Genomic DNA, 22,546 nt, shown 5'->3' with positions numbered 1-22,546 from the left:
TCCACATTTACTTTTTTGCTAGCCCCTCTTCTCTTTCAGCTCTGGTGGTTCTTAACCGTTTTTGGGGGGAGGTCATACACTCCTTTGAAAATCTTATAAATCTTAATGGACTCGCTCTAGAAGATTGCTACCATACATACATTACACAAAATTCTCACAATTTTGGGAGTTTTGTAAGACATCCTCCCCTAAGATCATTTATGGATTGATTAGAGTGCCACCTCCAGATGAGCTCTCTGAACAATTTAATTTAATATAATTCTTCCAAATACATCAATGATTTCCTAGTCTATATCTTCATATGTGTCTCTCCAGAGCACTAGACCCTGATATCCATTTACTTACTGGTAATCTGGATGTCCTCTTGCATACTCTAATTTGTTCATGGGCTATTTTTATTTACTTATTTTTTTTTTTAATGTTTTTTATTCATTTTTGAGACAGAGACAGAGCATGAGCAGGGGAGGGGCAGAGAGAGAGGGAGACACAGAATCCACAGCAGGCTCCAGGCTCTGAGCTGTCAGCACAGAGCCCGATGCGGGGCTCGAACTCACAGACTGATATCATGACCTGAGCTGAAGCCGGACACTTAACCGACTGAGCCACCCAGACGCCCCTCGTTACTTATTTATTATTTTTTTTTTTTAATTTTTTTTTTAACGTTTATTTATTTTTGAGACAGAGAGAGACAGAGCATGAATGGGGGAGGGACAGAGAGAGAGGGAGACACAGAATGAGAAGCAGGCTCCAGGCTCTGAGCCATCAGCCCAGTGCCCGACGCGGGGCTCAAACTCACGGACCGCGAGATTGTGACCGGAGCTGAAGTCGGACGCTCAACCGACTGAGCCACCCAGGCGCCCCTATTTACTTATTTTTTTACTGAAGTTTAGTTGATACACAATGTTACATTAGTTGCAGGTGTACAACCTAGTGATTGGACAAGTTTATACATTATGCTCTGCTCACCACAAGTGAGCACCAACTGTAGTCATAGAATTCTATTATAATACCATTGAGTATATATTGTATGCCATACCTTTTATTCTGGTGACTGATTCCATAACAGTAAGGAACAGTTATTCTATAACTGCAAACCTGTCTTTCTCACTCTGCACTATTCTAGTTTTATTTATTTTTATTTGAGAGAGAACATGAGCAGGAGAGAGAAAGAGAAAAATCGTAAGCAGTCTCCAATGGAGGGTTCATTGGCATGAACCTGGGATCATGACTTGAGCCCAAATCAAGAGTCAGACACTCAACTGATTGAGCGACCCAGGCCCCCACTACTTTTTATTTTAATCCACGAAACTATGTGTAGTTCCCTTGAACACATTCTTATTCTTTGAGACATTCTTTCCTCCTTAGCTTCTGTGAGGCTACTCTCACCTATTTTTTTCTTATTTCTGTAACATCTTCTCTTCCTCCTCCCTTGATTCTACTTAAAAAAATTTTTTTTTTGTTAATGTTGGGAGCGCCTGGGGGGCTCAGTTGGTTAAGTGTTGGACTTCAGCTCAGGTCGTGATCTCAGGGTTTGTGAGTTTGAGCCCCGTGTCGGGCTCTTTGCTGACAGTTCAGAGCCTAGAGCCTGCTTCGGATTCTGTGTCTCCCTCTGTCTCTGCCCCTGCCCCGCTTGCTTGCTCGCTCTCTCTCTCAAAAATAAACATTAAACATAAACATTAAAAGAAAATGTTTATTTTTGAGAGAGAGAGTGAGCGAGCAGGGGAGGGATAGAGAGAGAGAGAGAGAGTGAGAGTCCAAAGCAGGCTCCATGTCTTGAGCTGTCAGCACAGAGCGGATGATGCGGGGCTCGAACTCACAAACCTTGAGATCATGACCTGAGCCAAAGTCAGATGGGTAACCGATTAAGCCACCCAGGTGCCCCCTCTTTGATTCTGCTTTTACTGCTTATCCTCTAAATGTTTATTTTCCCAGGAATCTGACCTTAACCCTTTGAGCTTTTTTCACTATATACATTTTGGATGAACTTTTCCAAATCCCTGGCTTCACTTACTCCCTAAAACTTTGCATGTAACTAAAGTTCACACCTTTACTATCAAATACCTATTAGACATTTCCACTCAGATCAGTGGTTCCTAAATACTTGGGGGATTACATATCTCTTTAAGAATTGGATTAAAGAGGGGCTTCTGGGTGGCTCATTCAGTTAAGCATCCAACTTCAGCTCAGGTCTTGATCTCTCTGTTCCCCAGTCAAGCCCCATGTCAGGCTCTGTGCTGACAGCTCAGAGTTTGGAGCCTGTTTCAGATTCTGTGTCTCCCTCTCTCTCTGCCCCTCCTGACTTATACTCGGTCTCTCTCTCTCTCTCTAAAATAAATAAACATTAAAAAAATTAAAAAGAATTAGATTAAAGATAGATCTTTCTCCCCAGAGAAGTATACACGTACCCCAAATTTTGCATACCAGTTTGGGATGTTCATATCCTTCGCCAGAGCTCCTTCTTGGACTCTGTAGATATCTGTGGTCTCCTAATTAATTTTTAGAAATGTTTGTTTATTTTTGAGAGAAAGATGAAGTGCAAGCAGGGGAGGAGCAGAGAGAGGGAGATACAGAATTCAAAACAGGCTTCAGGCTCTGAGCTGTCAGTACAGAGTCGGATGTGGGGCTGGAAATCATGAGCCAGGAGATCATGACCTGAGCTGAAGTTGGGCGCATAACAGACTGAGCCACTCACGTGCTCCTGTGGTCTTCTAATTAACTTGTGACCTAAGATGGTCCTAAGCTGCCTTAAATTCAGCATGTCCAACATTGACACAATCATCATTGCCTCTAACTCATTTTATTCTTATCCCTCTCACATATGCCTCTAAATATAATCATTTGGCTTTTAATTATGTACTAATTTATTCATTCTGCAAATATGTGAATGCTTTATATCTAACACAGGGTCTAAGTATATAGTGTTTTTTATTTTTTAATTTTATTTTTTATTTTTAAAAATTTACGTCCAAATTAGCATATAGTGCAACAATGATTTCAGGAGTAGATTCCTTAATGCCCTTTACCCATTTAGCCCATTACCCCCCCACAACCCCTCCAGTAACCCTCAGTTTGTTCTCCATATTTATGAGTCTCTTCTGTTTTGTCCCCCTCCCTGTTTTTACGTTATTTTTGTTTCCCTTCTCTTATGTTCATCTGTTTTGTCTCTTAAAGTCCTCATATGAGTGAAGTCATATGATATTTGTCCTTCTCTGACTGACTCATTTTGCTTAGCATAATACCCTCCAGTTCCATCCACGTAGTTGCAAATGGCAAGATTTCATTCTTTTTGATTGCCGAGTAATACTCTATTGTATATATAGACCACATTTTCTTATCCATTCATCCATCAGTGGACATTTGGGCTCTTTCCATACTTTGGCTATTGTTGATAGTGCTGCTATCAACATGGGGGTGCATGTGTCCCTTCGAAACAGCACACCTGTATCCCATGGATAAATGCCTAGTAGTGCAATTGCTGGGTCATAGGGTAGTTGTATTTTTAGGTTTTTTGAGGAACCTCCATACTGTTTTCCAGAGTGGCTGCACCAGCTTATGTTCCCCTGAGTACATAGTGTTGAACAAAACAGACATAATCTGTTTTCTCAAAGCTTACTCTATAGCCTAGTGATTAAAAGCATGAACTTTCGGGGATGCCTGGATGGCTCAGTCGGTTGGGCATACGACTCTTGATTTTGGCTTGCGTTACGATCCCAGGGTCGTGGGATCAAGCCCCGAGTTTGGCTCTGCGCTGAGCATGGAGCCTGCTTGAGATTCTTTCTCTCTTTCCCTCTGTCCCTCTCCCTTGCCCATATGTTCTTTCTAAATTAAAAAAAAAAAAATAAAAGCGTGAACTTTGGGTTCAAACTATGACTCCTTAGTGCTTTATGACTAACAGTAAATTATTTAATCTGTCTATACCTTAGTTTTATCTCTGAAATTAGGATAATAGTAGTGCCTGCTTCATTGGTTGTTAGTATTAAATGATTTAATATGTGTAAAATGCACAGTAAATGTTAGCTTTTATTATTTGTGGAGGAGATAGACATTAAATGATCCTAAATATATATATTGATGAAGGTCCTGAAGTAACAGAACAGGGTACTGTGAGAGAGAATTTAGATTTGGGGGTAGGGATACCATTGCTACAAAAGTTGGATTTAGACAGACCTGAAAGATGAATTGATGTTAACTAGGTAAAGATTTGTGGAGATTGGAAGCATTCAGGTAAAAGAAAAGGTGGTGCGAAGGCCCGAGGTAGTAAAGTGTTTGGAGCATTTGATAAATAGAAGGTTATTGTATGTGAAGTAAGGCAAATTAGGGGGAGAAAGATGTGAATACAGAGATCTGTAGTCCATATTATAGAGTTTGGATTTTACTCTGAATGAAATGAGAAGCCAATGGAAGCTTATGAATGGCAGAGACAGCATGAACTGATTTATCTTCAGAAAAGGTCACTTGATGCTGTGTGGAGAATGGATTAGAGAAGAGCTAGAATGAATGCCTAGAGATAAAGTTAAGAGTCCATTGGGTGGGGGAAAGAGTCTGTTGCAGTAGTCCAGGTAAAAGCTGTTGACAATTTAGGACTAGGGTGGCAGCAATGGAGGTGGAGTGAAACATTTGGATTAGAAAACATTTTTAAAAAATGTTTCTGTTAAGTTTGTTTATTTATTCAGAGCATGAGCAGGGGAGGGGCAGAGAGAGGGAGAGAGAGAAAATCCCAAGCAGGCTCTGCACCATCAGCATGGAGCCCAGTGTGGGGTTCGAACTCTGAAACCATGAGAACATTACCTGAGCTGAAATCAAGAGTTGATTGCTTAACTGACTGAGCCACTCAGGTGCCTTGGTCTACACCATCTTAAGCAGTGGCCACAGGTAATATTCTTTTTTTTTTTTTTTTTTTTTTTTTTAATATATGAAATTTATTGTCAAATTGGTTTCCATACAACACCCAGTGCTCATCCCAAAAGGTGCCCTCCTCAATACCCATCACCCACCCTCTCCTCCCTCCCACCTCCCATCAACCCTCAGTTTGTTCTCAGTTTTTAAGAGTCTCTTATGCTTTGGCTCTCTCCCACTCTAACCTCTTTTTTTTTTTTTTTTTCCTTCCCCTCCCCCATGGGTTTCTGTTACGTTTCTCAGGATCCACATAAGAGTGAAACCATATGGTATCTGTCTTTCTCTGTATGGCTTATTTCACTTAGCATCACACTCTCCAGTTCCATCCACGTTGCTACAAAAGGCCATATTTCATTTTTTCTCATTGCCACGTAGTATTCCATTGTGTATATAAACCACAATTTCTTTATCCATTCATCAGTTGATGGACATTTAGGCTCTTTCCATAATTTGGCTATTGTTGAGAGTGCTGCTATAAACATTGGGGTACAAGTGCCCCTATGCATCAGTACTCCTGTATCCCTTGGATAAATTCCTAGCAGTGCTATTGCTGGGTCATAGGGTAGGTCTATTTTTAATTTTCTGAGGAACCTCCACACTGCTTTCCAGAGCGGCTGCACCAGTTTGCATTCCCACCAACAGTGCAAGAGGGTTCCTGTTTCTCCACATCCTCTCCAGCATCTATAGTCTCCTGATTTGTTCATTTTGGCCACTCTGACTGGCGTGAGGTGGTATCTGAGTGTGGTTTTGATTTGTATTTCCCTGATAAGGAGCGACGTTGAACATCTTTTCATGTGCCTGTTGGCCATCCGGATGTCTTCTTTAGAGAAGTGTCTATTCATGTTTTCTGCCCATTTCTTCACTGGGTTATTTGTTTTTCGGGTGTGGAGTTTGATGAGCTCTTTATAGATTTTGGATACTAGCCCTTTGTCCGATGTGTCATTTGCAAATATCTTTTCCCATTCCGTTGGTTGCCTTTTAGTTTTGTTGGTTGTTTCCTTTGCTGTGCAGAAGCTTTTTATCTTCATAAGGTCCCAGTAATTCACTTTTGCTTTTAATTCCCTTGCCTTTGGGGATGTGCCGAGTAAGAGATTGCTACGGCTGAGGTCAGAGAGGTCTTTTCCTGCTTTCTCCTCTAAGGTTTTGATGGTTTCCTGTCTCACATTCAGGTCCTTTATCCATTTTGAGTTTATTTTTGTGAATGGTGTGAGAAAGTGGTCTAGTTTCAACCTTCTGCATGTTGCTGTCCAGTTCTCCCAGCACCATTTGTTAAAGAGACTGTCTTTTTTCCATTGGATGTTCTTTCCTGCTTTGTCAAAGATGAGTTGGCCATACGGTAATATTCTTAAAACACATGAGTTTGAGTATGTCTTATATCTTCTTATAATCCTTTGGATGACTCTTTTTTTTTTTTTTTTTTTTTTTCCTATAAGATGAAGTTCCCAACTCTTGATTGCTAGGTGTACTGTATAAATAGGGTTCCCTTTGCCTTTTCTAGTCCTTATAGCTTTGCTTCTCTACAGATCATGGGCATTTTTAATTGTAGCCATATTACAGTAATTGTGCTTCCTGAATGTGTTTCCTCTCTAGTTCCTCTGTCTTCACCTAGGCTGCTTTCTGTCTCAAATGCTTTTCTTCTGTACCTACCCTGCATGTCCTCTTTCATGCCTTACTAATTTCTACTCATTTTTACTTTCTCAGAATTCTCTAACTTTCTCAGTCTAATTTATCTGCCCTGTTTTTGTGTTTTCATTGTACCCTGGGCAGAGAGCCATATTTACTAATAGGATTCTTCGTTTTGCCTTAGTTTTTGTTTACTGATGATTGGTTATAGGAGTATTGGGTGTCTGATAATTAATTGCAAGCTCTTGAGGGTAGGAAAGTCTGTCTTTGTGTTCTAAGATCTATACATGATGAATGCTCAATAAATGTTTGACTTGAATTAGTGAATATTCTGGTCTTTTATATAGCGTGTCTTTGTACAAATTGTTCTCTGTTTAGAATGCCTTTTCCTTTGCTTTGTCACCTTCTGCACATCCTTTAACACTAAGCCTTACTTGATACCTCGGTGACAGTTCCTCCTTCCACCATGCTCCTATTCTATAGTTTTTCTTTTCAGTACCCTGATAAATATTTGACAGTACAGAGTAAAGATCAAATGTCCATTGATAAATGAATGAATAAAGAAGATGTGGTGTATATATGTATACACACACACACACACACAAACATACACATGGAATATTACTCAGCTATAAAAAGAATCAAATCTTGTCATTTACAACAACATGTCTGGACCTAGAGGTTTAATGCTGAGTAAAGTAAGTCACTTAGAGAAAGATGAATAGAATATGATTTCACTCATATTTGGAATGTAAAAAACAAAACAAATGAGAAAACAGGAAAAAAAAAAGAGCTAAAACTTAGACTTTTTATTAAAAAAAAAAAAAACTTTTGTTTTTGAGAGAGTTCAGGAGGGGTAGAGAGAGAGGAGAGAGAGAGAATCCCAAGCAGGCTCTTCGTTGCCAGCCTCGAGCCTGAAGTGGGGCTCAAATTCATGAACTGTTAGATTATGACCTGAGCCAAAAATCGAAAGTCAGACATTCAACCGACTGAGCCACCCAGGTGCACCAAAACAGACTCTTTAAAAAAAAATTTTTCTTTTAATGTTTATTCTTGAGACAGAGACAGAGTGTGAACAGGGGAGGGGCAGAGAGAGAGGGAGACACAGAATCTGAAACAGGCTCCAGGCTCTGAGCTGTCAGCACAGAGCCCGACGCGGGGCTCGAACCCACAAACTGTGAGATCGTGACCAGAGCCGAAGTCGGATGCTTAACCAACTGAGCCACCCAGGTGCCCCCAAAACAGACTCTTAATACAGAGAACAACCTGGTGGTTGCCCCAGGGGAGGTGTGTGGGAGGATGAGTGAAAGAGATAAAGGAGATTAATAGTACATTTATCTTGATGAGCACTGAGAAATGTATATAGAATTGTTGAATCATTTTTATTGTTTGCCTGACACTAATATAGCATTGCACGTTGATTATACTTGAATAAAAAAATAAATGTTTGAGTGAATGTATGTATATCACGAGCATCATGTAGTTGTAGATTGAATAAATATTTCCTAAGTGTCCAATTGCATTTCACAGTGTAGGTTACTTCTACATGGTACTAATCTTACCTGTTGCATTGACTTGTACTTCGGTGTTTTATACGGGCAGTCCTATCTCCAAATTCTGGATAATTTTTACAGTTCTTTATTTACTGACTGTGTAGATGTTACCTGCCATGCTTCCTTTTCTCTCTCATTAACTTTATTTTTACTTTATGACCCGCCTCAAAAGTCCACTCTTCTTTGTAGCCTTCCTAGATTCTCTAGGTTGTGTGTGTTCCTACAGTATTCCTAGAAGGCTTTTTCCAAACTGCTAACAACAGTATTGCAATGTGATCATAGTGTGTCTTTATCTAGAACTTGAGCTTCTTGAAGGGACTTATTTTTATTCATTCCTTTAATCCTTGTTCAGTGCCCAGTTGGTGCTTAACAAATATTTATTAAGCTGATTGTATCCTTATTTATTTTATTTGTGCTTAGATAACCCAGAGAATGTTGGGTAGGACTAAGTCTTGGGATGAAAAATCTTGTCTCTGTGTAATTTCTATGATTCATGGTCTATATGCAGTAAAACCTTGGTTTGTGACATAATTCATTCTGGAAACATGCTTGTAATCCAAAGCACTTGTGTATCAAAGTGAATTTCCCCATAAGAAATAACAAAAACTCAGATGATTTGCTTCAGAACCCAAAAATAGTCCTATAAAAATGATTACGATACTGAAAATACAAAATATAAAGAAAAATAAATTAACCTGCACATACCTTTGAAAACCCTCATGGCTGCTGTGAGGGAGACAACAGAGAGGAGGGTTACTGTGGAGCATGACTTTAACTATCACTGCTATCTATTGGCTCAATGGAGTCTTTTTTTTTCTTGCAGCTTAAACAAGGAACCTGTCCAGTGACACTTGCTTTTGCCTCATTTTGAGGATTTCATGGAAATGTGACATTGCATTGTCATTAAACAGACACATTGCTCACACTGCTACAGTCTTACTCAGGTGGTGCTTTTTTATTCAGGTGGTGCTTTTCTACAAAATTTTGTACCATTGCTCACATTTTACACATCTCCCTAATCTCATTTGAAGTGAGGGTTTCCTCCGCCTTTTTCTCCTCCTCCTCTGCAGATGAGATTCAGACATAGACTTCTTAAAATCTTGTAATTTCGGCTACTCGCATAATACCTTATTCCTACTTCTTGATGATTTCTTCCTTAAGCTCCATTGTAATCAACTCCTTCTTACCGCCTTTTCAACCTGTTTCTGCCTGGGGGCCATTGTATACGCTTGCACAGATGTTGATTACAGTACAGTGTTAATAAACTCTTGTCATATACTGTATTTAATGTAACTGGCAATAAGACAGCAGAGGAAAGGGTCTCTGTCTGCAGGCAGCCTGACCTAGACTGAAGCAAAGCATTCCTAAGCTTACTCTTGTATGGAAAAGCAAAGGACTGTCCATAGGTGCTTTGAAGCGACAAAAAATACACTAGTGGCAGTTGTGAGCACCCCTTCTAATGTCCCGAAAAATCTGAATTCTGTCAAACACTGCGGCGTGAGACTGAGCATCCGAGCATGGGAGATGATCACCCGTAACCCCTCAGAGAGAGAGAGAGAGAGAGAGAGAGAGAGAGAGAGAGAGAGAACCATTGGTTCAGTTGTGATCATATGACACTTGGCATTGTGTACTACTCGTATTGCAAGTCATTGCTCATTTTTCAAGTTAAAATTTATTAGAAATGTTTGCTCATCTTGCGGAACACTTGCAGAACCAGTTACTTGCAATCCAAGATTTTACTGTATAAGTAATTTGGATAATGTATTCAAGGTGCTTGAATAATCTTTATATTCTCTATTTCAATACAGCTTTCTCCTCTTCTTTAACAGGTGTTCCCTGCCCTCCAGTGGTTATATCATGGCTAACATTTTTTTAATAAACATAAAGGTTATAAAATCCTTTTACGGTGTTTATTTTTAAGTCATATTGAAAATCCCAATAGGTTTAATTTTCAGGTAAAACAATGCAACCCCCCCCCCCCCCCCGCCACCGTTTTCCCATATTCTGATATGCCTAAAGCCCAACTTAAACTAAGTATAGCTTAACCTGCCTATTCTTTTGCCACAATGAGCCACTATGTGTCTCACAGTTTATTTTTTTATTTTTGAGAGAGCGTGGAGAGGAGAGACAGAGAGAGAGGGAGATGCAGAATCCAAAGCAGGCTCCAGGCTTCACACTGTCAGTGCAGAGCCCAACTCCGGGCTTGAACTTACGAACCCCAACATCATGACCTGAGCCGAAGTCGGACATTTAACTGACTGAGCCACCCGGGTGCCCCGGTGTCCCACAGTTTTGAAGTATGTAGTGATTAGTTGGGAAGTTCACTCAGTCTGACCTTGGTTCTTGGTTTCACTACATTGTTCTCATGTAGCTATGACAATGTTCTAGCATCTTGCTACCGTGCAGAAACTATCATCTTGTTTTCAGAAACAATGTCCCTCCCCCCCCCCCCACCGCCTCCCCAGCACACACTCACAGTAGCTTGCTAATCGTGTGGCTATTCTTTAGTGTGGATTGCTGTATCTCCTGGCTAACATCCTTTTCTTTTCTGTTACTGATGAGGAGAGGCTGACTCTTAATTTATTGGCAAGGTGACTTATACCCATCCTATGCCTTTTGTAGGTTATTTTTTCTCAGAAGACCAAATCTTAGCTATCTAGGGACCCTGATGGCCAGCAGTTATTTCTAAATACTTGCTGCATAGTTTTCAATAGTATATCATGAAATAAGGACAATGTAGTAAATTTTTCATGTATCTAAATTATTAAAAATAAAAGATTTATTATGAGCTGTACTTCCTAGATTTTTGGTCTTAAAATACCCATTATTTTAAGAAAGAATGGTAATAGTAGGTGGGATACTTTGTAGCATAAAAATTTCCGTCACCTTTGATGGTCAACTAAACATTTTTTTTAAGTTTACTTATTTTGAGAGAGCACCGTGTGTACCTGCACACGTGCTCATGACCGGGGGAGGGGGAGAGACAGGGTAGTGTGGAGCCCCATGGACTGACAGTAGAGAGCCTGATGTGGGGCTCCATATCATGAACTGTGACCTGAGCCAAAACTAAGAGTCTGAAGCTTAACTGACTGAGCCACCCAGGCTCCCCAACTAAATCTTTTTTTGAGGGGAAATTTACTGATCTGTAATGTCCCAGGAGTCTAGGAACTGCTATGTTGACCATAGATCACTTCTCTGAAGCATTATGGTCTTTCATGTAAAGTAAGTATGGCTTCTTTTACATGCATTTGCAGACAGTTTTTCAGTGATTTTTTCTGTCATAGGCTTCTTTACTTTTGCCTGATTCCAGCTGTGAAATTTACTTGCTGTCTCCCAGTCCTCTTTGGCCAGTAGTTCTACTTTCTGTTTTTGTAAGTTCTCATGTGTGTTTTAAATCTCCATGCAGCTCTAAGCTTAGGTAAATTTCTTCCTGTTTTTCCTTTTATGCTTTCCTAGATAAGATGTTTCTTTTAAGGGCTTAGTAGTATGTAGACATCTTTTATTGTTTATATTTCTTTTAGATCCATTCTTTTTTATTTTGTAATTCATTTGAAACTAGCTTCTTTTTTTAAAGTTTATTTTGAGAGAGAGCATGTGTGCATGCATGTGGGAGTGGGGGAGGGACAGAGAAAGAGGGGGAGAGAGAATCTTAAGTAAGCTCTGCACTGTTAGTGCAGGGCCCAGCTCGGAGCTAGAACCCATGGACCCTGAGATCATGATCTGAGCCGAAATCAAAAGTAGAGGCTTAGCTGACTGAGCCATTCAGATGCCCCTGAAACTAGCTTCTTAAACTTCATTTATGTTACCGATTTCTGACATTTTTCTTTTAGGTCTTAGTAAAACAAATTCACTTTTACTAAGGTATCCTTAAAATTTTTTTTTAATGTTTCTTTTTGAGAGAGAGAAAGAGAGCACAAGTAGGGGAGGGGCAGAGAGGGAGAGAGGGAGAGAGGATCTGAAGTGGCCACTGTGCTAATGGCAGAGCCTGATGTGGGGGCCAAACCACAAGATCTTGGAGGTTAAGAAAAGTTTTCTGAGGTGACCTAGCTTAGGCATGAAGGGTGGGTAAATAGCAGGTAGGTTTGAGGCATCTGGGAAGATCTTAGCAGAGGGTGAAGAACATGATTATATGGGCTTAAGATATGAGGCAGCAAGGGGCAATGGCATTTCTTAATGAAACTGAGCTGAAGTCCGACACTTAACTGAATGAGCTACCCAGGTGCCTCATCAAGGTATTCTTTATTTTATTTATTTAATCAAAAAATTTTTTAACATTATTGAGAGAGAAGAGAGAGAGAGAGAGAGAGAGAGAGAGACAGAATATGAGCATGGGAGGGGCAGAGAGAGGGGGAGAAGACAGAATCTGAAACAGGTTCCAGGCTCTGAGCTGTCAGCACACAGTCTGATGTGGGGGTCGAACTCACAGACGAGATCATGACCTGAGCTGAAGTCGGATGCTTTAACTGACTGAGCCACCCAGGTGCCCCTCCAAGGTATTCTTTATTTCTGAAGATATTTACTGTTGTTTTTTTTTTTTCTTGTAGATGAGTATATACAGATGGCAGTCTTTGTTACAACTTGTTGCTTTTATTATCAGATGGTAAATTATAGAATCAAAATATTTCTTCCATTGCAAAGAATTTGCCTTTGTTGGTTTTCTGAGTAATAGTCGTTTGAACACCATTCGGGCAAAAAACAGTCAATAAGTAATTAGACTTTCCTAGGAAAATATTCTTATCTCCAAGTATCTGTCAAAAATATTTATCCATTTCTCTAAGGAGAAATAATTTGTGGTGAGAGTCAGTGATACTAGTTTTGTTGTTATTATTTTGGTACTAGTTTTTTCTAATTACAACTGTACCCCTTTGGAAAACATGGTCAAAGCAGAATGCTTGTTTGCATATGTAACATGAGTATGGTTAAATGATATATTATGATCCTGTTTTCCAGACCCTAAATTGTTGGACATTCAGTCAGTATTTGATACTTGCACGGAAAACTGGGACCTGTGGTTTCATATTCATTTATTCAACAGATAATATGTGTTTGCTGTTTCAGGCATTGTGTTAGGTACTGGAATAGAGTTGATCTAACAGTCTAGTGGGCAAGACATTAATTAATACATAGTTTTAAAAATAGTTAGATTTGTGGTAGGTGCTAAAAGAAATATAAGGTACTGTGAAAGCATGTTACAGGGAGACCACCTCTGATCTTGGAGGTTAAGAAAAGTTTTCTGAGGAGGTGACCTAGCTTAGGCATGAAGGGTGGGTAAATAGCAGTTAGGGTTGAAGCATCTGGGAAGATCTTAGCAGAGGGTGAAGAGCATGATTATGTGGGCTTAAGGTATGAGGCAGCAAGGGGAAATGGCATTTCTTAATGAATGCTGATAACATTCTGTCACATTTCTATCGTCTTTTACATCCTTTTTTTTTTTTTTTTTTTTGAAACATTTTTATTTTTGAGGGACAGAGAGAGACAGAGTGAGAGCAGGGGAGAGGCAGAGAGAGAGAGGGAGACACGCAATCTGAAGCAGGCTCCAGGCTTTGAGCTGTCAGCACAGGGTCTGATGTGAGACTTGAACCCACCAACTGTGAGATCATGACCTGAGGCGAAGTCGGATGGTCAACCAACCGAGCCACCCGGGCGCCCCTATCCTCTTCTACATCCTTAACGTCTCTCATCATTTTTTAAAACATACTTTTCATCACATTACTATGCTGGTTAAGAAAGTTTTAAAGCTTTTTATTTAGTACATTGTTAGCTCCTTGAAGGCAGGATTTTTGCCACTTTAAAACAAAATTTTTGTTTTAATGTTTATTTTTGAGAGAGAGAGAGAGAGAGTGAGTGAGTGAGTGGGAGAGGAGCAGAGAGAGAGGGAGACACAGAATCCAAAGCAGGCTCCAGGCTCAGCGCAGGGCTCATACTTATGAACAGTGAGATCATGGCCTGAGCTGAAGTCGGGATGTTTACCCGTTTGAGCCATCTAGGCACCCCACTTTTTGCCACTTTTAATTCCTTAGTCCAGGTTTCAGATATTGGAGCTAATCATATTTTGCCCCTAGATAGGAGTTGGTTTTAGTTGCAGTGCTAAATGGTAGGCAAGGATGGGGTTGTGTGTAAGCTAGTATGATTCTCTTTTTTTTTCCCTTGTGCCTACTACACAAGTTTATTGCTAGTGAAGGAATTTTTTTGTAAAAAGCCATTTTTGTAAACTAGTCTGTATGTAGCTGGTTTTTATTGTGTTAAGATACTGTAAATAAGACCACAACCCAGGGATTTTGGGGTATGTGTGGGTGATGGTTTGGTCTAAAGATTTAAGATGCTCAAGACCGAAGATTTTAGTCATTTTGAGAGAAGTATGTCACTAGTAGATACTGGAACTGAGTAAGTTGGATCTGAATAGATTGGATAAGGAATATAGTTTGTTATTTTTTTAAAGTGGATCCTGTTAAGTTGTGCCAGCTCTTCAGAGTTCTGGTGTACACATCTGAACAGTGCATGAAGTGCTAGTCTTTCCTCTATCCTCAGCATATACAAGGCATTCAAATACTTGAATAGGAAAAATGTGCATGTAAGTGGAATAGGGCCTTTGTGTTTATAGAGCAATCTCGGATCAAATTTGTGTTTATATTCCATGCATTCTCTGTCCCTACCTCCCTTAATATTTAGTAAAATATCTTTGAAAGCTCAACCAAGGGAAACCAAGGGAAAGATTTTTATATTAGGCTGGATGAACAAGGGTGAGCTATGATAACTGAAATGAGAGAATTTCTTTTTTTTAATTAAAAAAAAATTACTTTAGGGTTGCCTGGGTGGCTCAGTCAGTTGAGTGTCCGACTTCGGCTCAGGTCATGATCTCACGGTTTGTGAGTTCGAGCCCGCGTCGGGCTCTCTGCTGACAGCTCTGAGCCTGGAGCCTGCTTTGGATTCTGTGTCTCCTCTCTCTGCCTCTCCCCAACTTGTGCTCTATGTCTCTCAAAAAATAAATACATTTAAAAAATTAAAAATTAAAAAAATTATTTTAGAGGGAAAGCACCAGAGCAGGGTGGGGTGGGGTGGTGGGGGGGAGTGGGGAGAGAGAGAATCTCAAACAAGCTCCACACTGTAAATGAATAGGCTGACTGGAGGCTGGATCTAATGAACCATGAGATCATGACCTGAACTGAGTTGGATGCTTAACCAAGTGAGCCACCCAGGTGCCTGAAGTGAGAGAATTTTCATAGCAAGGTGAAACTCTGGAGTGTCAGCTTTAGCAGTTACTTAGCTTGGCACTCTAAACACTTGGGTTATATAAAAATGCCCTTTAAAGGAAGAAGTTTTTTTTTGTTGTTGTTGTTGTATTTTGAGAGACATTGCTCAAGTGAGGGAGGGGCAGAGAAAGCAGGAAAGAGTGAATCTCAAGCAGGGTCTGCACTGCCAGTACAGAGCCTGATGTGGGGGCTCATTACCATGAACCATGAGATCATGTGCTGAGCCAAAATCAAGAATTGGACACTTAACCAACTGAGCTGCCCAAGCACCCCAAAGGAAGTTCTTATATATATCTATCTATCCAAAGAATACAACCAAGGACCCAAGTTTGAGAAACACTGCCTTAAAAGTTGAGTTTAGCCATTTTAAGAAGGTACTTGAAAAAGCAAACCAAGAAGTGGTTTCTTGGTACTAGCATGTTAAACCAAAAATGGGCCACTGAAATGGTGTGCAGTATCATTTTTAGACTAAATGAAAACAACATAAGTTCTCAGATTTTTTTTTTAAATGTTTATTCATTTATTGAGTGAAAAAGTGCATGTGCTCATGAGCAGGGAAGGGGCAGAGAGAGAGGGAGGGGTAGAGAGAATCCCAAGTAGGCTCCTTGCTAAAAGTGAGATCATGACCTGAGCCAAAATGAAGAGTCAGATGGTTAACCGACTGAGCTACTCAGGCACCTGCTCCCCTGTTTTTTTTTTTTTTTTTTTTTTAAGTTTGAGAGAGAATGTGTGAGCATAAACATGTGCACATAAGCAGGGGAGGGCAGTGAGAGGAAAGAGAAAACTCCAGGCAGGTTCCATGCTCAGTGCAGACCCTGATGCGGGGCTCAATCCTACAACCTTGTGATCATGACCTGCACTGAGGTCAGGAGTCCGTTGCTTAACCAACTGAGCCACCCAGGCACCCCTCAGATCCTTGGTGGTACATCTCTAGACCTTTACAGGTTAGGCAGACCCTACTTTGAAAAAACTATGGGTAGTTTTATCTTTTCCACTAGGAGATCCAGTGCTGAATCTTCAAAATATGCTGCTGGTTTGAAAAGATCTGGCATTTCATAATGTTTGCTTGTTGTAGGGAGGAAGAAAATCTCCATTTTCCTTGTCTCCCAAGATGTTCCTGAGATTCTCCAATGAGTGATACCACTTATGTTAACTTGTCTCTTTTGGGATGTAACTACCACTGCGTATAGTTGTTAACCAGTAATCATTTACATCTTAGAATCAGATGCTTTAATGCTAAGTCAACATATTTTATTCCTGACTTTAATTTTGTATGAGGAAACCTTAGATCCTTGAGAGGAAGGTATTCTTGGAAGAAGTGGGAGATTCTGACAAGGCAGGAAAAGAGGTTTTTGGGGTCAGGAAAGAGGAGTAAGGTGTCAAAGAAACTGGCACTTTTCACTTTGCCTAGGATCTTGCATATTATTCATTTGTTGTGCTCATGATGCCGTTGACAGTGCCTGAATGGGGATTTCAGAGGATCTTCAGAAGCCTGTAATCTTTAGCCTACACATTTTCCAGTCCATACTAATTCCAGAAGTTTCTTCCTATGGTGCGGCAGAGGGAGTGCCTAATGAAGAGAAAAAAGACCCTTCTTCCTAATATGCCTGGAGTCCAGCTCTGATCAGTCCTGTTGGGATAAGCCTCTTCCTCTTGGCTCCTTTCTTTCAAATCCCTCATTCTTCTTCATAGTGTTTTGTATTAAGTCATCTAGCAATTAATATGTTCCCAATTCTTGCTAATTCTTCTAAGAGTGAAAGAATACAGTTTGGAAATACGGACCACAATTTCTACCCTTAACTACGGACTTCTATTTTGCCTCTTCTAAGTTTAAACAACTTTCCCTTTTTACTTGAGTGTTAGCAGCTCAGAAGAAAGAGTGGCTGATAAAGGGTAGGGAAGAAAAAATAATTTTTGATGTTTGGGAGAAATACTTTTCCTTAATTATTAGTTCAGCAGTGGCCTGACATAATATTCAGCAGTGTTCCCTTTGCACTTCATAGCTTAAATATCTTGAACAAACAAAAACTGAAAACACAGGATCAAGGCATGAAAGCTTAGATAATCTATGGTGCAAAATTCTTGTTTCCACCTTTTACTGTTTTATTAGGACAGCTTTCATCTTTAGATCAGGCAAGTTAGTGGCAACTCTTCTTCCTTTCCCATTTGGTAACGGAGTTTTCGGTCTCCTTCCTACTTTCCTAGTGTTCTTCGGTCGTGGATATTGCAGACTCAACCACCCCCGTCTCGGTCTTTTCTTCAAGGTTTCCCGACGGTCTGGCGCTATCCAAACCTACAGCACATTGGGGAGGACGATCACGGATTCTTTTGATGAGCTCGGGAAGCCCCCCGGGGCTGTGGAGTCAGATGTGGGTGGGGCTGGGTGCGGCAGGGGCGGGGCCGCCGAGGAGCCCGAGGGAAACGTTGGAGGGCACTTTTTTGAGAAAGCCCGCGGGCGCAGGTTTCACGGTTTTCACGAAGCCTTCGTGTGTGAGGCTGAGGGAATTGGGGTGCCTTCTTCCTCCCTCGCCTTTCTTGATTCTGGAAGCTTCATTAGGCTTTTATCGGTTTCTGGGACCCGGAAAACCAGCGGCTTCAGCTCCAGGGGCGGGTCCCAAGGGTCTTGTCGCTGCTCCGGGGCCGTTTGGCCTCCTGGTGTTGGGGGAGGGGCGAGGGAGGTGCTGCTCGCGCCTCCTTTTGCGCTTGCGCGGTGGGCTCTGAGCGGGTAGGAGCGCGTGCGCGGTGACGTGGACGTCCGGTGCGCGCGCAGGCTCTTCAGCTGGAGCGGACACACGGTGTGCGAACCGAACAGAATAACCCGCCCCCAGCGGGATGTGAAGGACTACGGGTGAGGCCGGCCACGCCCCGCACGGTAACTCTCGGGCCTGGGTGGAGGGCGTCCTTTTACTACTGGCCCGATTGGAGTTTTTCGAGAGTTTGAAGCGCTTGTGGATTTGAACAGCGTGAGAAGCGTTCCTTGTGCGATCTTCGCACGCCCCAGCCAGGCCCGGCCTTGCGCGGGGCGCCGTTGGCGCGCGCCTGTGGCCCCCTGAGCGAGGCTGCGCATGTCACCTCGCGCGCGTCCCCGGCCTCACTTCCGCGTCGCGCAGCAAACTCACTGGTAACATCGACGCCAGAGAGAGCGGCCACGAGGCGGGCGGGGTGAGAAGCGCCCTTGGCGCGGCTCTGCCCTCGCGTGCGTGGGGTGCCGCACCGCATGGTACGCTCCGCATGATGACTTTCAGCGCCGCGCGGGGCTTTAGGTCGAGAGCTCTGCTTGTGCGCTTTGCATTTTAGAGCTCAGGTCTCGGGGTTCAAGGAACTCTGAGGGAAACGGTGCTGACGTCGCTTTTTAAGGAGCTGTGTGCAGCTTTTTGACACCTGTGTAAACGTCTCTTTAGCTTGTAATTTCCGGGCAAGTTGTTTGAGGCAGGACCGCGCGTGAGTTTAGTAAGAAAGGCGAGGAAGTGAGCCGTACTGGAGTGGGAACTCGGTAAACAAAGACCGGTGGCTAGTAAGTGCAGAAATGAGGGCGGGGAAAACAGGTGGGAAGAGCAGGTGTTATTTTCCTTTTTCCTCCGTGGGCAGCCTTTGGTTAGTTCTCTGTTTATGAGGTTTCCCGCGTTTGTTAAATTGTCAAGTAGGTGTCTGCTCTCAGTGGTAGGTGGGTCTGGGATATAACTAAGTTTATTTGAGCGCTAGTAACCAAAGTCGAGGGATGTGTGTGCGAAGAGTATGGAGAAGTTAGAGATCATTTCATACCAGATTAAGAGTGGAAAATGGTAACGTCTTTGAAGATTTTTGCTTTGCTTTGGGAACCCTGGGGATGCCTCCTTCTGGGGAGGGTGCAAGAAGGGGGGATGAGGGAGGTCTCAAAGGAGGGGGTGACTGATGGCAGAACGCGAGTGACCAAAGTACACCTTCTTCTGAGGGAAGACCACACTCCCAGGGTTCGCCTCGCCGAAGCAGACACGTGGATGAAGAGAACTCTCGCGCCCACCCGCGCGCCACCAGTGGGTGTTGTAAAGCTTCTCAGGCTTCTGCGGTGTAATCCCTGGCAAATACTGCCTGTTCTGCCTCTTCTTTTTGGGCACGACGCCGCGGCTAGGCTGCAGGGAAAGTGCCTGGAGGCGGCGTGACGACTGCTGGGAAGGGGGCTGGCCCGAGAGGGCCGGGTGGCTGGTTCTGTAGTCTCCACGGTAACAGAATGCGACTGGATCCCGCGGAGCGTTCGGCTGGTTCCGGCCGGCGGCACGTGATCTGTCGGGACTCTTCTCCGGAAGAGCTTTCCTTGCGGCATTTTTTCACGTGGTTGTCGGCCAGCTGGCCTCTGCAGTTAAAAAGCGGTGATTGTGGGCCCTTGATAGTCGACGGCGACTGCTCTTCCTGGGGACTGGCAGGAGCCCTTTTCACTTACAAGGGTATGGGGTCAGTGTTGGTGTTTCTTCCAAATGTGGTTATGTTTCCAGCGGTTATGTGGGTAGAGTGGGTTGAGTTGAGCTAACAGAAAACACATGTTTAAGACGGGTAAATTCAGTGCCCTGGGTACTCAAAACGGTGGCTGTTTGATACTATCCGTTTCTGCCATAAAAGTTCTTCAAATTCTGCTTATGTAACTGCTGGGACCTGAGAACTTGCTAACCCTTTGTTGTTAAAGGACCATTCTTACGAATAGAAAATGTTCCTGTAGTTAGTATTAACTAATGGTATTTGGGGAGAGAAGGAAGGGGGCATACTCTTAGGGAAATACACTTCTTGCCTTAACACCAAAGCATTTCAGGTAGTATTTGCGATTTCCTTTACAGGGCTGTGGTAATGATAAAATGCCCAGGATGTTGTTTGGTCTGGAGTAAGTTCTTACTAATGATATAACTATTAAAATCAACCTAATGGTGAAGAATTGGTGGTTGGCTATTTTACTGTTTTTGCCACCATTTGCTGTCATTTTTTTAAAGTAATGGTATTTTGATTGGGTGTTTTTGGGGTGGGGGGAGTGGGGTGGGGCAGGGAGCAGTCATTGAATTGGGTAACTACCTAATGAACTGTTGTATTTTGTAAGTTGCAGGAGGGTCATGGCTCTTGTAGTTAAACATTTCCCCAAGAGGTCACTGGTGAAAAGACGTTTAGGGTAGGGATTCTGAAATTGTAACAGTTTGTTTATGGCACTTGCCACATTACTTACCTGAAAACAACATTCCCTCTGAAAGCTTGTGTGTGTGTGTGTGTTCTGATGGGACTTATTCAGAATGTTAGAGTATTTGCCATCCACAACTAAACTTACTTCCTGGGCTCGTTATTATAATTTTATTACGTAGATAAATGCTTGATATTGAAAAGTTGAACTGAGGTTTTGTTTTGTTTTGTTTTTTGTAATTGTTTTCCTTAAAGTGTTTAGAGAGCCAGATATAAGGTATTTTAAAAATCTTGCTGGGAATAGATTTATTTCTGCATGAGTAACCTGATCCTTCCTAAAGTACATTTGATTTTTGTAGTTGGTTAAAGCCTTAGAGTGTTATATATGTGTCTGAAATAGCTGAATATATTGAATTGGCTATCCTTTGATTATAAGATCCTATATAGTATTCCAGAAGAATAGACATGCTTATATTGGGAGTCTGGTATGGAGGGGCACTTGGGTGGCCCAGCTAGTTAGGTGTCCAGGCTCTTGGTCTGATCTCAGATCTTGATCTTAGGGTCTTGAGTTCAGGCTCCTCATTGGACTCATCCCTGGGCATGAAGCCTACCTAGAAAACAAAAAAAAGATTGGTATGGAGTAAGAACTCAATTCCTTTCTCCCATATCAGTAGCAGTGTATAGCAAAATAAATAAGTAAATAAATAAATAAATACGGAGATTGTTTTGGTCATAAAGTAGGTCTTTGGTTTTTTAATGCATTTTAACTAACCCATGGAATACTTTGATTGGAAGGTTTTTTCAAAAAACAACTTGGACAAATCACTAAGTCTGAAAATTATTTTTCCTGTTTTCATACACATTTTTACATTAAAAAAATTATATTATCTGTGCACAGAGTTGAAATAGGGCAGGCTGACTTTTCTGTACTTAATTTTTTTTTTTTTTTTGTTTAGGCAAAAGGAAAAATCTGAAATGTGTTTATGTGAAGTTAGCATAAAATTTACTTCAATGCATTCTGTAACACTAAATGGGATTTCTGTCAGTTGAATATTTGACGTGTCATAGGTTTTTAAGAATGCTTTTTTAAAGCACTAGTTAAAACTTCTTTGCCCTAGTTTTACCTGTAATCTGAAAACCAAGATTTTAATTTTAGTATTATAGACGGTAATGTGTAAGAAATTCTAAACCCTTTTTAATACTCATAGGTTTGGAATATCTAAAAAGATGTTTAGGTAGTTCTTTGCCACTAAGTTCTTAGTTGTATTAAGTAAATGTACTTAAGAATGTTTTACATAATTGCTCACAAAAATGGTGGTTTGCAAAAACAAAAACTTTGAACGTTATCAACTAAGTATAGGAATTTGCAGTTTGAATTATATGCTTTTGTAGAGGTATTAGTTTTTGTGAATTTTCTAAGCCTTACTTTTTAACGTTTATTTATTTTGAGAGAGAGTGCAGGGGGGGGTTGGGCACAGAGAGATGGAGAGGGAGAGGGGTGGAGGGAGGGAGGGAGAGAGAGAGAGAGAGAGAGAGAGAGAGAGAGAGAGAGAGAGAATCGTAAGCAAGCTCCACATTGTCAGCGCCTGGAGTCTGATGTGAGGCTTGAACTCATGAACCGTGAGATCATGACCTGAGCTGAAATAAAGTTGGATGCTTAACCTACTAGGCCACCTAGGCGCCCCTAAGCTTTATTAATTTTATAGTCCCCTTATTTTTTACTTGTAGGTCTATTTTAATTTTGCTTTATCAATCTCTGATGCTGCCTAAACTTACTAGTTTTAGGAAACCAGTGAACTTAATTGCCTTAAGCCTGAGGCAGCTTTTGAAAAGAATCACCCTAAATTTTCTCTCTTAAAAAAATAAGCTCTAAATGAGAGAAGAAATTGTTTTTTCATCTTTCCTGGGTATTAGTGCTTTAGTGTAAGGAAGTGGGATTCTATTTTTATATTTAGCCATAATAGGAAACAGTAGCCAACCTTTTTGAAGTCTTGACTTTTAAAATATCTATTATCCTTAGGCTAATTGTGAATATTTTAAGTTTTTTGGTCATGTGGCCAGTTCTCTAAAAAGAGGTAAAGTTCAGATCAT

At 41.4% G+C, this 22,546-nt stretch overlaps 1 protein-coding gene across 19 annotated transcripts in view; it reads left to right on the top strand.

Moving 5' to 3' along the window:
- Nucleotides 1-22,546, top strand: part of MGA (MAX dimerization protein MGA) — a 168,485-nt gene that overhangs the window by 50,490 nt on the left and 95,449 nt on the right. For 15 of the 19 annotated variants that reach the window (XM_053889179.1, XM_053889175.1, XM_053889174.1 and 12 more), the window contains exon 1: nt 18,064-18,194. The exons of 2 other annotated variants lie outside the window; for them this stretch is intronic. The gene's annotated coding sequence lies outside the window, so the exon portion shown is untranslated. Of the gene's footprint in view, nt 1-18,063; nt 18,195-18,235; nt 18,543-22,546 lie in introns of those variants that run through there. 2 more of the 19 variants (XM_053889172.1, XM_053889171.1) reach the window with 2 other exon arrangements.

Source organism: Panthera pardus, unplaced genomic scaffold, assembly GCF_024362965.1.
Source record: "Panthera pardus isolate Hobbes unplaced genomic scaffold, ASM2436296v1 HiC_scaffold_24, whole genome shotgun sequence".
NCBI classification, from domain to species: Eukaryota; Metazoa; Chordata; class Mammalia; order Carnivora; family Felidae; genus Panthera; species Panthera pardus.
Note: the sequence above shows the minus strand (reverse complement) of the source record. Positions and strands in the feature narration are given on the sequence as shown.